General features: G+C 40.8%; 1 protein-coding gene across 6 annotated transcripts in view; it reads left to right on the forward strand.

Annotated features, from left to right (window-relative positions):
- ST6GALNAC3 (ST6 N-acetylgalactosaminide alpha-2,6-sialyltransferase 3) overlaps positions 1–13,580 on the forward strand; it is a 597,866-nt gene that overhangs the window by 147,936 nt on the left and 436,350 nt on the right. The window lies entirely within an intron of this gene.

Raw genomic sequence — 13,580 nt, forward strand, 5'->3', positions numbered from 1 at the left:
GGGAGAAAAGGATTAAATGTCATTGAAAGAAACCCAAGAAAAAGCAATGACCAAAGGCCATAAAGAGTGAGTTTATAAATTTTTTGTCCCTCTCCTCACTTTGAGAGGTAGTCATTTCATAACCTAGATTCCTCTAGAGCTGTGTAGCCCAATACGGCAGCTGCTAGTCATATGTGACTATTTAAATTTAAGTAAAAATTAATTAAAATTAAGTGAAATTAACAATTTATGTCCCCAGTCACATTAGCCACATTTCAAGTGTGCAATGTCCACATGTGGCTAGTGGCACAGACTGGACAACACAGATATACAATGTTTCCATCAATCCTGAAAGTTCTATTAGACAGTACTTGTATAGAGAGCTTGCTTCGATATTTTCATCCTTTCATGATGCAAACACATTTCCAGATTGTCTTACTTCTCAAATATTTAAAAGCACTATTAAAAACAAAACAACAGGCCCAAAATGGAGTCATTTATGCTAAGCCCGATGTCACCAAACTGAGACTTACTTACAGTTTTGCTTTTCCCAGAAATGGAATATTAAACCACTCAATCAGGAATCATCAGCGTTAGTTAGGTAATCTGCCTGATAAACCCCTGCTATCCCTAAAGGAAGTAACCTTGCAAGAACCAATCTGCTCTTTTTGCCCAGTGCAGCCTCCCTGTTCCTGCTCCCTTCTGTCTACAAAATCTCTTGACTTTTATAGCTCCCTGAAGCTCCTTTCTGTCTGCTAGATGGGATGCTGCCTGATTCATGAATTGCTGAATAAAGGCAATAACATGTTAAAACTTACTCAGTTGAATTTTGCTTTTTTAACAGCACTATGGTGTTTTTTAAAAGCACATGAGATGTTTTTAAGATTGTTGTAATATAAATTTTGGAAAAGGTTCTGGAACAAGTCACAAAAGGATGATTTCTGAGTACTTATAAAAGGAAGTTGTGACAATTAGGCGCTATCAAGGGTTCATCAGTTAAGTTATGACAGATTCGTTTCATTTTCCTCTGTGACTGGCATAACAATATAAGCTTCATAAAAGAAGAAATTTTTAAAATCTGTTTTCTTCATTGCTGAGTTCTCAATATTTCGGTGCTTACAGCATAGAAAGTATTCAATAAATATCTGTTGAACCACTATCAGAGAAATAGGTGGAGGCAGTTACATGCTGTCTTTGAAGCAGTGACTGCTGGATAATAAGACAGTTGGCTGAGTTGCTAACTAGTTAAATAACCATGAGAAGCAGCTAATGAAAAGAGCTTGTGAGTTGTAATCAGATTTAGAGCTACCTTCAGTTCTTGGCTTTTTCACTTAACCTGTGTGATCCCAGGTAGTGATTTCGCTTCTCTGAATAACTGTTTTTTCATCTTTAGATTGGGCATAATAATATCTAATCATGAGGTTGTTGTGGGTGTCAGCTATGGTGATATGAAAGGCTGGCATGAGCATAGCATGGAAGGAGGTCTCTAGTAGAATTTTATAGGGAGAGTCTTCACTGTGACCTAGCCAATGTTTGTATCTCTGACATCAATAAACATATAGTGATTGGATTTGTGGATGACCTAAGCTGGAGTAAAAATCAGAATTCAGAGGGACCTTAGTAGACTGAAAAGATAGGCTAAATCTAATCCTTTAAGGTTCATAAGGAGAAATATGATGATTACACTTGATTTAAAGAAACATTGCAATGGTAGTGGACAGACGACATGTGGCTTAACCTCCGTGTGCAAACAAACCTGGGGACTTAAAAACAGTTAGTGTCCCATGCACCATGTGCTGTGGCTGCCAGCAGTTAGTTTTAGCAAAGGAGTTACATATTGGAACTCCTGGGAAGTTAAAAGTGCTGATGACTGGGCCATTGCCAGGGTTTCTGATTTAATTGGTGTGGGACACAGCTTTAGCGCTGGGAGTTTTAACTTCACCTTCCCCACCCCTGGGCCCTTCTAGTGTGCAACCACGTTTGAGGTCTAGCTGAGGGAGGTCCTGCCTAGTTCTGTTTACTCCATATTTACACAGTCTGTAAATGTTACTTGCATGGAAGAATGCCTGATGGTGGTTCAGAATGCCCTGCTCAAGCTTGGAGTGTCTTCGGGGAAGATGTCAGGACAGTGAGTGGACTGGCAATTCTAATATTCTGAGGGGAAGTTTGAAGGAGCAAAGCCCTTTGTCTTGGAGAACAGTTGGAAGAGGTAACAAACAGCCTTGGACATTGCTTGCTTGGTCTGTCGTAGGAAGCTAGATTCAGTTCCTCTCTCCGGCATTTCAGAGGGTAGAGAGGGATCCATTGAGTGCAAGCTTCAGGAGATAGATGGGGAAGTGCTTTGCTGACAGTAGTGCTTTCTGGAGGTGGCAGGGTTGCCGGACTCTCGAAATTTACAGAGACCTCACAGATTTTGTGGTGAATTTAAAGGGATTTAAACAGGCTCGGCGATGGGTTCAACTACTGGCAAGTTTTCTTTCATCCGTGATTCACCACCTGCTCTCTCACTTTCATATCCTGCCTCAGGCATACCGGTCACATCGCTGTTCTTTGAGCCCCACTCGCTCCACCCCCAGCACTTTCTCTATCTCAGGGTCTCTGCAGTTGCTGTTTCTTCCTCTTGAAGTACGTTTCCTCCAGATATCTGGATAGCTCCAGATATCTGCACAATTTACCCTCACCTCCAGGATTTTGCTCAAAGTACAGTCTCTCCTTCTACTCCTTATATCCCTTTCTTTTTCATTTTCCTTTATCAGCATCTGAAATCACGCAGACATAGACACACCCACACCCACACCCACACACACACACAGAGGTGTATACCTCTGTATGTATTCCTTTAATAGACTGTAAGCCTCACATGGTCCAGGACTTTTGTCTGAAGTGTGCACTGATGTATCCCCCATGCCAGAAAAATGCTGGGCTTTCACAGGTGCTCAAGAAACATTTGTTGTTGCACAAATCTCCAGGGTCATTGAGTTCTATGGACTCGCACCAACTGTATCTTGCATTTTCTGTTCTGGCCTGGATGAACTTCCTGGAAGGAGGCCACCTAATTTATATCTTTGAAGGATAAATTTAGTAATATATGGGTAGAATGACCACTTTCAAACTGTTTCTCTTTTTTTCTTTTCTTCCCTTACATCAGATGGGAACAGCGTTTCTAAGGACAAAACTTTATTACTGATTAGCAGTTGTCAGGCAACCATTGAATGAAATCCAATGTGGAAAGGAAATACGAAACTTTACTGCAGTGTAATTTGTTTCTTCTGAACCACTTTGGGCACAGTAAGGGTCAGTAATGCACAGGAAAGCTAGGTTTATTTCCTTTGATGTGTAAAAATTAGTGCTTTGTCGTCAAGTACAGATGCAGGAGGACAAATCACCGGCACATTAAGTTGTTCCTGCTACATAAATTACAAATCTTGTTAGGATAAAAGTATTAGCATCATCCCTTGTTATTTTAAAAATGCCAACTCTGATAAACAGTCAGCCTTGGGCATGTATTAAAATGCTTGAATTGTCCTAAAATAAATTCAGCCTTTTAAGATAACACCTCATTTTAATTTTATACACGATTAAATCTGTCAATTCAGAAGTCTTTTAACATATAAGTTTTGAAATCATAATAGTACTCTTTAACTCCCTGTGGAAAAACTTAAAGCTCTCCCTGCTTCTTTAATAACTTTCCTTTATTGACTGAGAATTCTAAGAAATCCTCAGTTACTTTGTTTTGTGTTTTTGTGTGTTTCGCTCAAGGAGAAGAGGAAATTAAATTGTGATCCTAAATCCCTTTCATTTTTTGAAGGAGATTTTGCTTTTAATCATAGTACAGAAGGAGGTTGAAAAAGCTTTGTGAATCAAATATTTTATCTCTCTCATGATGAGATAGTCTAAATTATTGTCTTATATCCAGCAAAATCTTTATTCCTACATCCAGTGGAACTTTTGAATTTTTCATTCTTAGCAGAAATAGTGCCTCCTCCCTGCCTTTCACGGTGACTGCTTCTCAGCTGTTTTGTAACTTGAAGGCCTTTTCTTGCAAACGTAAATCTGAGGAGACGGAAGCTCAGGGCGGGTTCTCACTGCCTGGCCTGGCCCAGGAGGCTGTCTTCAGACAGAGCCGCAGTACCGCCTTTCCAGAAGGAGGCATCCTCCTGTCCAGTTCAGAGACCTTGGAGGCTTGAATAGCCTTACCTGTGTCCTCTTCAAAATCTCCTTTGAGAGGAAACTCTGTCAATACATATTTATTGTTATTGAGAACTTCTGCATGTCAGAGTTTGTGCTTGGGGCTGGAGGTACAGTGGTGAGGAAAACCATACGTTCTATAAAATACTCGACCTAAAGAATTAATGCAACATGTGCATATTACCTCTTTGAGATAAAGAAAAACTGGAAAAATTTTCACTTGCTGCAGAAAAAAGTTATATATATAATATATTCATACGTATCAGTATTTATCAAATATTTATTTTTTCTTTCCTCACTTCTTCCTCTTCCCCCCCTTTTATTCCTTCCTCCTTTTCTCCTCTTCCCTCTCTCCCTCCCTCTCACTCTTCCCTCCCTCCATCCATTCATGCATCTTGATTCCTATTACCTAAGTACTGTATTGCATATAAAAGAATTAAAAGTGAAGGCTTTAGAATCAGAAAGACCTATAGTTGAATTCTAGCTCTGCCACTTCATAGTAATATTGTTGCATTTGTCATCACTACTACTATTATCGTTGTTGTTATTATTTTTAGTATAGATAACAATTACTTTTGCTACTTGTATTTGTCTCTTACCATGTCAGGCACCCAGGGATTTGCATGCATTTTGTATTTAATCCTTTCAACAATCCTCTGATGAAGATAATACTATTGTCCCTATTATATAGCTAAGGAAACTATGCCTTGAGATTTTATATAATATGTTTCCCAAGGTCACATGGTAATTAAGGAATTGAGCCTAGCTTTGTGATTTGAACTGAGACTTGGTTCCTCCTTTGTAAAACAAAGGTACTAATTCCCACTGTGGAAGCTGCTTGGGATGATTCAATGAGATGAATGATTTCACATTTGCAGTTTGGTTCCTGGCAAACAGAATAACAAGATAATTGCTCACAAGGCATATGGCTGATCCTGCTCTGCCTTCAGCTGTCTTTTTTTTTTTTTTTTTGCGGTACGCGGGCCTCTCACTGTTGTGGCCTCTCCCGTTGCGGCGCACAGGCTCCGGACGCACAGGCTCAGCGGCCATGGCTCACGGGCCCAGCCTCTTCGTGGCATGTGGGATCTTCCCGGACCGGGGCACGAACCCATGTCCCCTGCATCGGCAGGTGGACTCTCAACCACTGTGCCACCAGGGAAGCCCCAGCTGTCTGTTTTTAAGACTGAAAAATCTGCTTCCTTTCTTCTGTCTTCCTAGCTATTTCCTAGCCCCTTACTTAAGTTTGGGACTTTGTTCTTGTCATCATCCTAGAAAACCCAGTGAAGGCTGGAGTACTGAGAACTCACGAAATGTTTTTGAGGTCCCATGTGACCCTGTGACAAATGCAGAATGGGCACAAATGCAAATTTCTGCGCTGGAGGATGTGAGACCTCTGCTGGTACTTTCTCCTAGCCTGTCTCTGTAGCCAAGCAGGTGCTGGGGGCTAAGTGGGTCTTCTAGGGCAGCCTTCCCCTGTGCACAGAAAGAAGCCCTCCCTAGAGGTGTCACGGGCTTTTCCTGGTGACAAGGGCCCTGAAGAGTGAAAGGGAGATTGGGCTTTGGCTCTATGTTGCTAAGTGTGTGTTGTGAGTGGCCTGAGGCAGCTGTAGGGTTGGATATGGCAAACATGTCATATGACATGTATGAAATGTCACTATTTGATAGTGTGCAATTTTCTGTCTGTAACTGAATAAAATTCCATGGTAGAAATGACATATTTGACACATAGACTTTGCTTCCTCTAACTCAGTTATAGTTCTTGTGTTAAGCAAGCTGGTGTTGGAGAATTGGATCTCTAGAGACCCATGGAGTGGTTCTAGATCTTTTTCTGTTTTCCTGAGATGTAGCCTGTCCCAGACCTGAGTCATTCCTGTGACTCACGGTGGTTGTTACAGAGAAGGTACTTATCAGTGAATGAAGAAGAGGCTTATTACTGCTATTTGTAAACATGATTTTGCTTGAAAATCTATAATGGCAAACTCTACTAGAGTAGAAACTTTTTTCCCAATTAATTTCTTTTTGCTCTAATTTTCTCTTAACTTTTTGAAGGTTTCCTGGTTCACATTTCAAAGAACTCACTTAATAATCTGGTAAATTTCATCAGAAGTATGAGGATAGGGTAAAACTTCTCAACTTTTTGCCCTGAAACTTCATAGTATGATTATAGGTAATTTCTTAAAGGCCTATCTATACTAATTTTGTATTTTGGGGCAGACATTAGAGACAGAAAAAATTACGTGTTGAGAGTATGCATATTACACAATTCCCATTGTTTACAGTTGTTCTTTAAATACATGCATTTTACACAGACTAAAAGTATTTTAGCAATTTGGTTCATTTTTAAACTATCTCATATCTTCATGCATGATTAACTGAGTCGTTCATTCCATTTAGTTAATACTTGAGTGTCTACTATATGCCAGGTAATGGGGCTACTCAGGCCTTCACAGGTCTTGTAATCTACTGACAGGTATGAACAAGTAATCAGATCATTGTAACTTAGGGGGAGCACTATGGGAGCACATAGTAGAGGTTGGCCTAACTCCGACATGGGGGGAGGTGGCAAGGACTTCCTCCTGGAAGAAGTAAGATATAAGCCAGGTCCTGAAGGGGCAGTGAAAGGTAACCTGGTGAAGCTGTTGTGGTGGGAGAGGGGGTTTGGACCAAGGAAGTAGCTCATGCAGATGCCTGGAGCTGGGAGCATGCCATGGTGTTATTGGGGTCTTCCTCTTCTCAGACATATTTACAAGAGCAAGAACTTCAAATTGTGCCTGATCGGGACATTTACAGTTTCAAAAATATTACAGAAGCCTGGTGAACACCATCCCAGTCTTGACAGGTGCGTGGTCTGATATGTCCAAAGATAGCACTTGTCACCCAGGTGATCCCCTGCCCTTAGGGCACAAACCTGAGCTTTTAGCAGTTTATTCTCACCTGGTGGCCAGGTTGGCTTTGGGTTGGTTAGTGCAGACTGGTGCACCTGGAATAGGGATCCTCCTGGGGATGAGGTGGGAAGCCCTTGTAAACTGAAGATTCCAGGACTGCTTCTGTTGGGAAGAGAGAGTGATTGGTGTGAGATGTAAGTATCAGGGAACTCTGCATTCTGGAACCCCTAATGAAGATGAGCTGTAGAGGCACATGGATCAGAGTCATGGAGTGTAATTTGATTAATTTCCCGAGAAACCAACTCAACGTTTTGCGGTGCAAAGAGCGCTGAAATTGGGAAAAGTCCAAAAGGTCTCGGTTCTAGTTCCAACTATGTGTCCTGTAACAAAGCTATTATTGTTTTGTGCCACCACCGTAATATGGACTTGGCTGTACAAGGACCTAAAATACCGTAGGACCAACTGTGGCTCTCACCAGGCTGTAACCATTGCTGGGCTTCGTAACTTCCCTCTCCCCATATACTCCTTGGAATGTATTTTGTCGTACGTTGTTCAGATCATCTTTCATCCATCATTCCAAGTCCTAGTCTCTTGACTAAGTGATCAGCAACGAGAACCTGTCACCCTACTTTTGCTTGCCCTCCCTCTTTCCTTTCATTTCATGTGCTCAGCAATTCAAAAGAAAAGAGGAAAACAGTAAGATATGCATTTCTTGTCAGACTGGAATGTAATTCTTGGAATAGGCTTTGTATCTGCTTGTTCCTTATAGCATATGATAGATTTCTCACTTAATTTAAGTGTACAGGTTATTGGTATAGAATTATTAAGATAAAAATACTTTGACTCAAGGAATATCTCTGCTGTTTCACACTCCATGCAATTTTGTTACCCAGCTCTTGGCATGAGCTTTGTGTTGAAAGAATGAACTTGCTTTTTTGACTCTGTAATGTGAGTGATGAATAGGGGAATGATTGGTCTGTTGCTAGGTGGCCACCCTCTTGAAGAAGAGAATTCTGAAATTCTCTTTTCATCTCTGTTTTTTTTTTTTTCCATTTTTGGCCTCATTGAAAGCTCTAAGTGTTAAAAATTAAACATCTGAAATGTGGTTTTGGAAGTATCCAGGCTACAGCTTACAAAAATCCATGTTACTGGGCTTCCCTGGTGGCGCAGTGGTTGAGCGTCCACCTGCCGATGCAGGGGACAGAGGTTCGTGCCCCGGTCCGGGAAGATCCCACATGCCGCGGAGTGGCTGGGCCCGTGAGCCTTGGCCGCTGGGCCTGCGCGTCCGGAGCCTGTGCTCCGCAGCGGGAGAGGCCACAACAGTGAGAGGCCCGCTTACCGCAAAAAAAAAAAAAAAAAAAAAAAATCCATGTTACTATCTTGCATTGTCCAGTACAGTTAAGAACCTGTTCAGTGGTGTTTTCTACAGTATTTCAACATTTTTCTGTTGTACTGACTCTACTAATTCACCTTTCCGTTCTGCTTATTGATGCCAGGATGATCCCCCTCACCACCACCCCCCCCCCAAAAAAGCACTTAATTATGTAGACTTTCTGGCTAAAACCTCCTAGCTTTAGGAATTCTTTCTTTCTTTTTTTTTTTTTTTTAACATCTTTATTGGAGTATAATGGCTTTAACAATGGTATGCTAGTTTCTGCTGTATAACAAAGTGAATCAGTTATATGTATACATATATTCCCATATCCCCTCCCTCTTGCATCTCCTTCCCACCCTCCCTATCCCACCCCTCCAGGTGGTCACAAAGCACCGAGCTGATCTCCCTGTGCTATGTGGCTGCTTCCCACTAGCTATCTATTTTACATTTGGTAGTGTATATATGTCCATGCCACTCTCTCACTTCGTCCCAGCTTCCCCTTCCCCTTCCCCGTGTCCTCAAGTCCATTTTCTATGTCTGCATCTTTATTCGTGTCCTGCCCCTAGGTTCTTCAGAACCACTTTTTTTTAGATTAGCTTTAGGAATTCTTAAACCTGGGTCTACAAATTGCAGTCAAGAAATTGGTGAACTCTCTGAGTACGTATGCAAAATTTTATGAATAAAGGATCCAGAGTTTTGGTCTAAGTCTCAAAGGCATCCTTGACCCACTCTCGAATATCCTAACTCTTTCATAAGAAACACACCTGTCCAACTTTACATGTGACCTCCAGCTATCATATGATGCTCCCCTCACATTGACCTGTTCAACATTTCCTGACCCCTCTGTTCATCCATACATTCCTGCCTTTGACACTGATGATCATTCTGCTTGCGATGCCTTTTCTTCATCCTTGGCTTTGTCTGGTGAACTTCTATTTTACCTTCAAGATTTTATTCCAGGGCCACCTTCTCTGGAGAGATTTTACTGCCTTTGTCAGGAACAAAATGCTATTCTCTCATTTTTTTGCCTCCCTTATAATACTTATCACATTTCCCCCCCTCAGTTTGAGGACAAGAAATGTATTCTGTTCAGCTGTGTGGACCCAGCCTAGAGGATGGTGCTGGCCCAAAGTAAATGCTCATTAAACATTTGTTTAACAAATAGGCAGATGGTCGGTTGGAAGGCCCTTCTTTACTTAGATGGAGCTGAGACTGCCTTACAGAGCCATAGCGCTGGAATCAACATTGCCTTCTTGCAGGTGAATGGTTTATGTAAGCTGAACATCAAGTTTCCTGTCCTGTGGATGAGGTATCTTGGTCTCCTGTGTTAAATAATAGTATATTGATTCTCTGTTCAACACAAACAGGTTATAATTGATTCCTCTAAGTTTTATGAAACGAGAGATTTCTGGTGCTGGAGATTGATTTTGGTGCTTATTAGCTTCTCAGTAAATCTCCAAGGGGACAAAGGGCCTAGACAGATAGAAAGATTTCCCCTAAATCAGCCTGATAAAAAGTTCTGCATGACAGGATAGCCTTTGTCTTGTATTAAAATGCACTGTTTTCTCACCAGGTGACTTTGGAAGGTGTGTGAATCCCTTATGAAAAGAGAGATCTGGTCTGGAGTTGTGGTCCCCTGGAGATTTAGTTGATATTGTGGGCATCTGATGATAGCAGAGAATGCAGGAGGGTCAGCTTAGTTTATTTCAGACTGCATGGGTGGCAACCTGGCATTAGAGGACAGCTAACTACCTAAGCAGATGGCTGCTTCCTGACTTGTGGATCAAGAACAGGGGTTGAACAGCAGCCAATGCAGTGATTCTTGTGATGCTCTTCTGAAGCCCTCTTTTATTTTTGTCTGCTGAGAAACTGAGCACCTACCTGCTTATCTATGAGACAAAGCCTTCCTTATTTCGTATATTCGATATAATCAAAATCCACTATTCCCAAAGACTTTAAAGAGCCTCTAAATTTCCTGAAATGAGATTTAATCTGATATTGAATTTCATGCCTTCTGTCCAAAGAACAACCCTTCCTCAGTCCCCATTCCTGTGTGTGGATGCCAGGAATTTCATAATTAGAAACTTGTTACTTTAGCTTAAGGCTTTGTCCCCTGTGAAGAACGCATTATACTTTTCATGCGATGACTATTAGTCTGATGAGTCCATCGGAAGCTCCTTTTCCTGAGATTAGCCACTGATGGAGGTAAGAAAAGGAGCTGTTACAAACATGAGGGGAAAAACAGACCCATTAAAGAAGGAAAAGAACCTTCCCCCCCGTACCCCACCAACAATAACATTTAAGGCCCCCAAAGGTAGCATTGCCTATGTCACTATTTATTCTGGAGGCAGTTTCTAACCTGCCATTTGCTTCACTGGATTTAGAGAGCCTAGTTAATGCCCTCTCATTTTGTAAGGAAATAGTATTACTTAGATAATAGCTTGCAGAAAAGTGGGGAAAATGTTTGCTAATAAGTTGCATACCTCTATGAATTACACCATGGAGAGAAAATGATGACAGATTGGGATGAGAGGGCAATGCATGTTGTATGGGAATCAAAGACTTAAGCTCTGAAAGGAGCTATTTTATTTTAAGAGCCACTTTTTCTTTTTCTGCTCATCTTAGGACCCCAATTATTACTTACTTGCTTCATCCTACCCCACTCCACTCACCCCCACACACACCAGTCACCCAAAATACCCCCAAGTGTTTTCTTTTAATGTTATTTTTGTGTTTAATCCTCATGAAGGTTAATAAAGTCTTCTCTCTCTCTGTGGTATAAAAGCATAACCGATGACTTTATTGGTGCAGATATATTATGGCTGCTTTGACATTTATGTTTTCAGCCCTGATAGATGAATGATTCTAATGAAAGTAAATCAATTGTACCCAGACTACGGGTATAAAATACCACACTCTGGGTTTTCTTCTTGTCTGGCAGATAGGGGAGGGTGAGAAATATTGAAATTTGACTTAATACTGTGTGTTTCTTCTGAAAAAGAGAATTCACTTTGTTGTCTTCTAAAGTACGTTCAGGATCAGTGTTTGGCCTGGCGTTTAGTGCTAACCTAGGGACAGAGGTCTCTAATGCTGGGGCCTATTTGCTCTCAAGGGACCCTAGACTGGAATGACTTCTTTTTTCTTCTAGAGTGTTGCACTCAATTAAAAATATTTACAAATATAGTTATTAAGATTCTTGTTAGAGATGGCAAATGGAGTTTTACTAGAATCCCCACAACTGGAAATCCCAGAGAATAATTCCAGTTCCTGGGTTAGGTTTAACTGACTTTTGTGATAAAAAGAGAAATATTTATTTATCAGGCAGAAATACAGGTTTGTTTTTCCTTTTTTGTTTGTTTTTTGTTTCCCCAAAATAATTTGAGTTTACAATGAAGTCGAAACCAGATGCAACTGGAAATGTCAGTTGGCTGTGCAAACTGACAGGTAAATTCAGGAAGCATATCCCTATTTTTTTTTTTTTTCTGAACCCTGGAACTCCTCCCTCCCCTACATTCAGGAGTGCTGTGGCCCTGATCAGTCAAAGTGGACTCGGGCTGTAAATATTTAGTATGATGGGCTTCCCTGGTGGCGCAGTGGTTGAGAGTCCGCCTGCCGATGCAGGGGACACGGGTTCGTGCCCCGGTCCGGGAAGATCCCACATGCCGCGGAGCAGCTGTGCCCGTGAGCCATGGCCGCTGATCCTGTGTTCCGCAACGGGAGAGGCCACAACAGTGAGAGGCCCGCGTACCGCAAAAAAAAAAAAAAAAAAAAAAAAAAAAAATCTAGTATCGTGCTGGTATCTGGGTTGAATGTCAGCCTTCCCAGGTCCTTCCTGGAAGAGGTCATTGCCTTCTCATTTTGGATGCCTGAGAATTTCAAGATCAATCTCTCTTGTGGCATTTATCACATAGTATTAAAACTATTTGTTTGTTTGTCCATCTGAATTTATCACTAGACAGTGAAGTCCTGAAGGCAGGGGCTGTATTTACCCATTTTTGTATCTTCATCACCAACTTGATGCCTAGCACAGAGACAGCACTTAGTAAATATCTGCAAAATGAATTAAAGCCGTAGCAGATATTTAGAATTTAACAGAAGCAGAGTCACAGAGTTAGAAGACAAACTTATGGTTACTAGGGGATAAGGGGGAGGGATAAATTGGGAGATTGGGATTGACATATACACACTACTATATATAAAACAGATAACTAATGAGAACCTGCTGTATAGCACAGGGAACTCTACTCAGTACTCTGTAATGGTCTATATGGGAAAAGAATCTAAAAAAAAAGAGTGGATATATGTGTATGTATAACCAATTCACTTTGCTGTATACCTGAAACTAACACAACATTGTAAATCAACTATACTCCAATAAAAATTGAAAAAAACTAGAATTTTTACTCTAAATAGATACAAATGTATCATTGTGTTGTGCACATATCAGGGTTTAAAATCCCACTTACTGGATGTGTGTTTTAGCAGCAATTTAGGTTGTCATCCTGATACTGACTGGGTGAATTTCTGACCTATATTTAAAAAATATTTAGGGAAGAAAATGCCAAAACTTCCTTCTTACTCTTTTTAAAAGTTCAATTACATTAATAATCAGCATGTATTGAGTATGAGCGTATTTCTAGGATTATTTGTTCTCATGTGACCGTATAGCATGTATCAAAAGTGCTGCAAGAGATTTGCAGCTGGACTATACTAAGACCTTGGAAAATATTGTGCTGAGCTTTTCTGTAAGGGATGTGGTTTCTATAATCTGTGTTCGGGGCGGGGCAGTGGGAAATATCTAAAACCTGCAAGTACTCATTTGTGGAACATTTAATTTCATTACTTTGTTAACAAAGTGTGTTTCTGGAGGTAAACACCAATCAGCTACAATTATGCTTCGGGCTCAAGAGAATTGAGGTTAGGATGTCAAGGCAGAAAGATGCATATTATAGCAAAATATATTTGCTCTAGATGAGGATGGATTTTCCTATTGAAATGTTGGAAATAAACCATGGCATAGTGGTTTGCCTACCGCTTAGGAATTTTTAAGAACATTATAGTTCAAGGGTGCCAAATTTTAAGCAAAGCCTTGAGGTTTCAGTAATACTGTGAATCAAATCATGACTCCTGTAAAAACAAGCTCTCTGACCAAG

The sequence above is a fragment of the Pseudorca crassidens genome, chromosome 2, assembly GCF_039906515.1.
Source record: "Pseudorca crassidens isolate mPseCra1 chromosome 2, mPseCra1.hap1, whole genome shotgun sequence".
Taxonomy (NCBI): Eukaryota; Metazoa; Chordata; class Mammalia; order Artiodactyla; family Delphinidae; genus Pseudorca; species Pseudorca crassidens.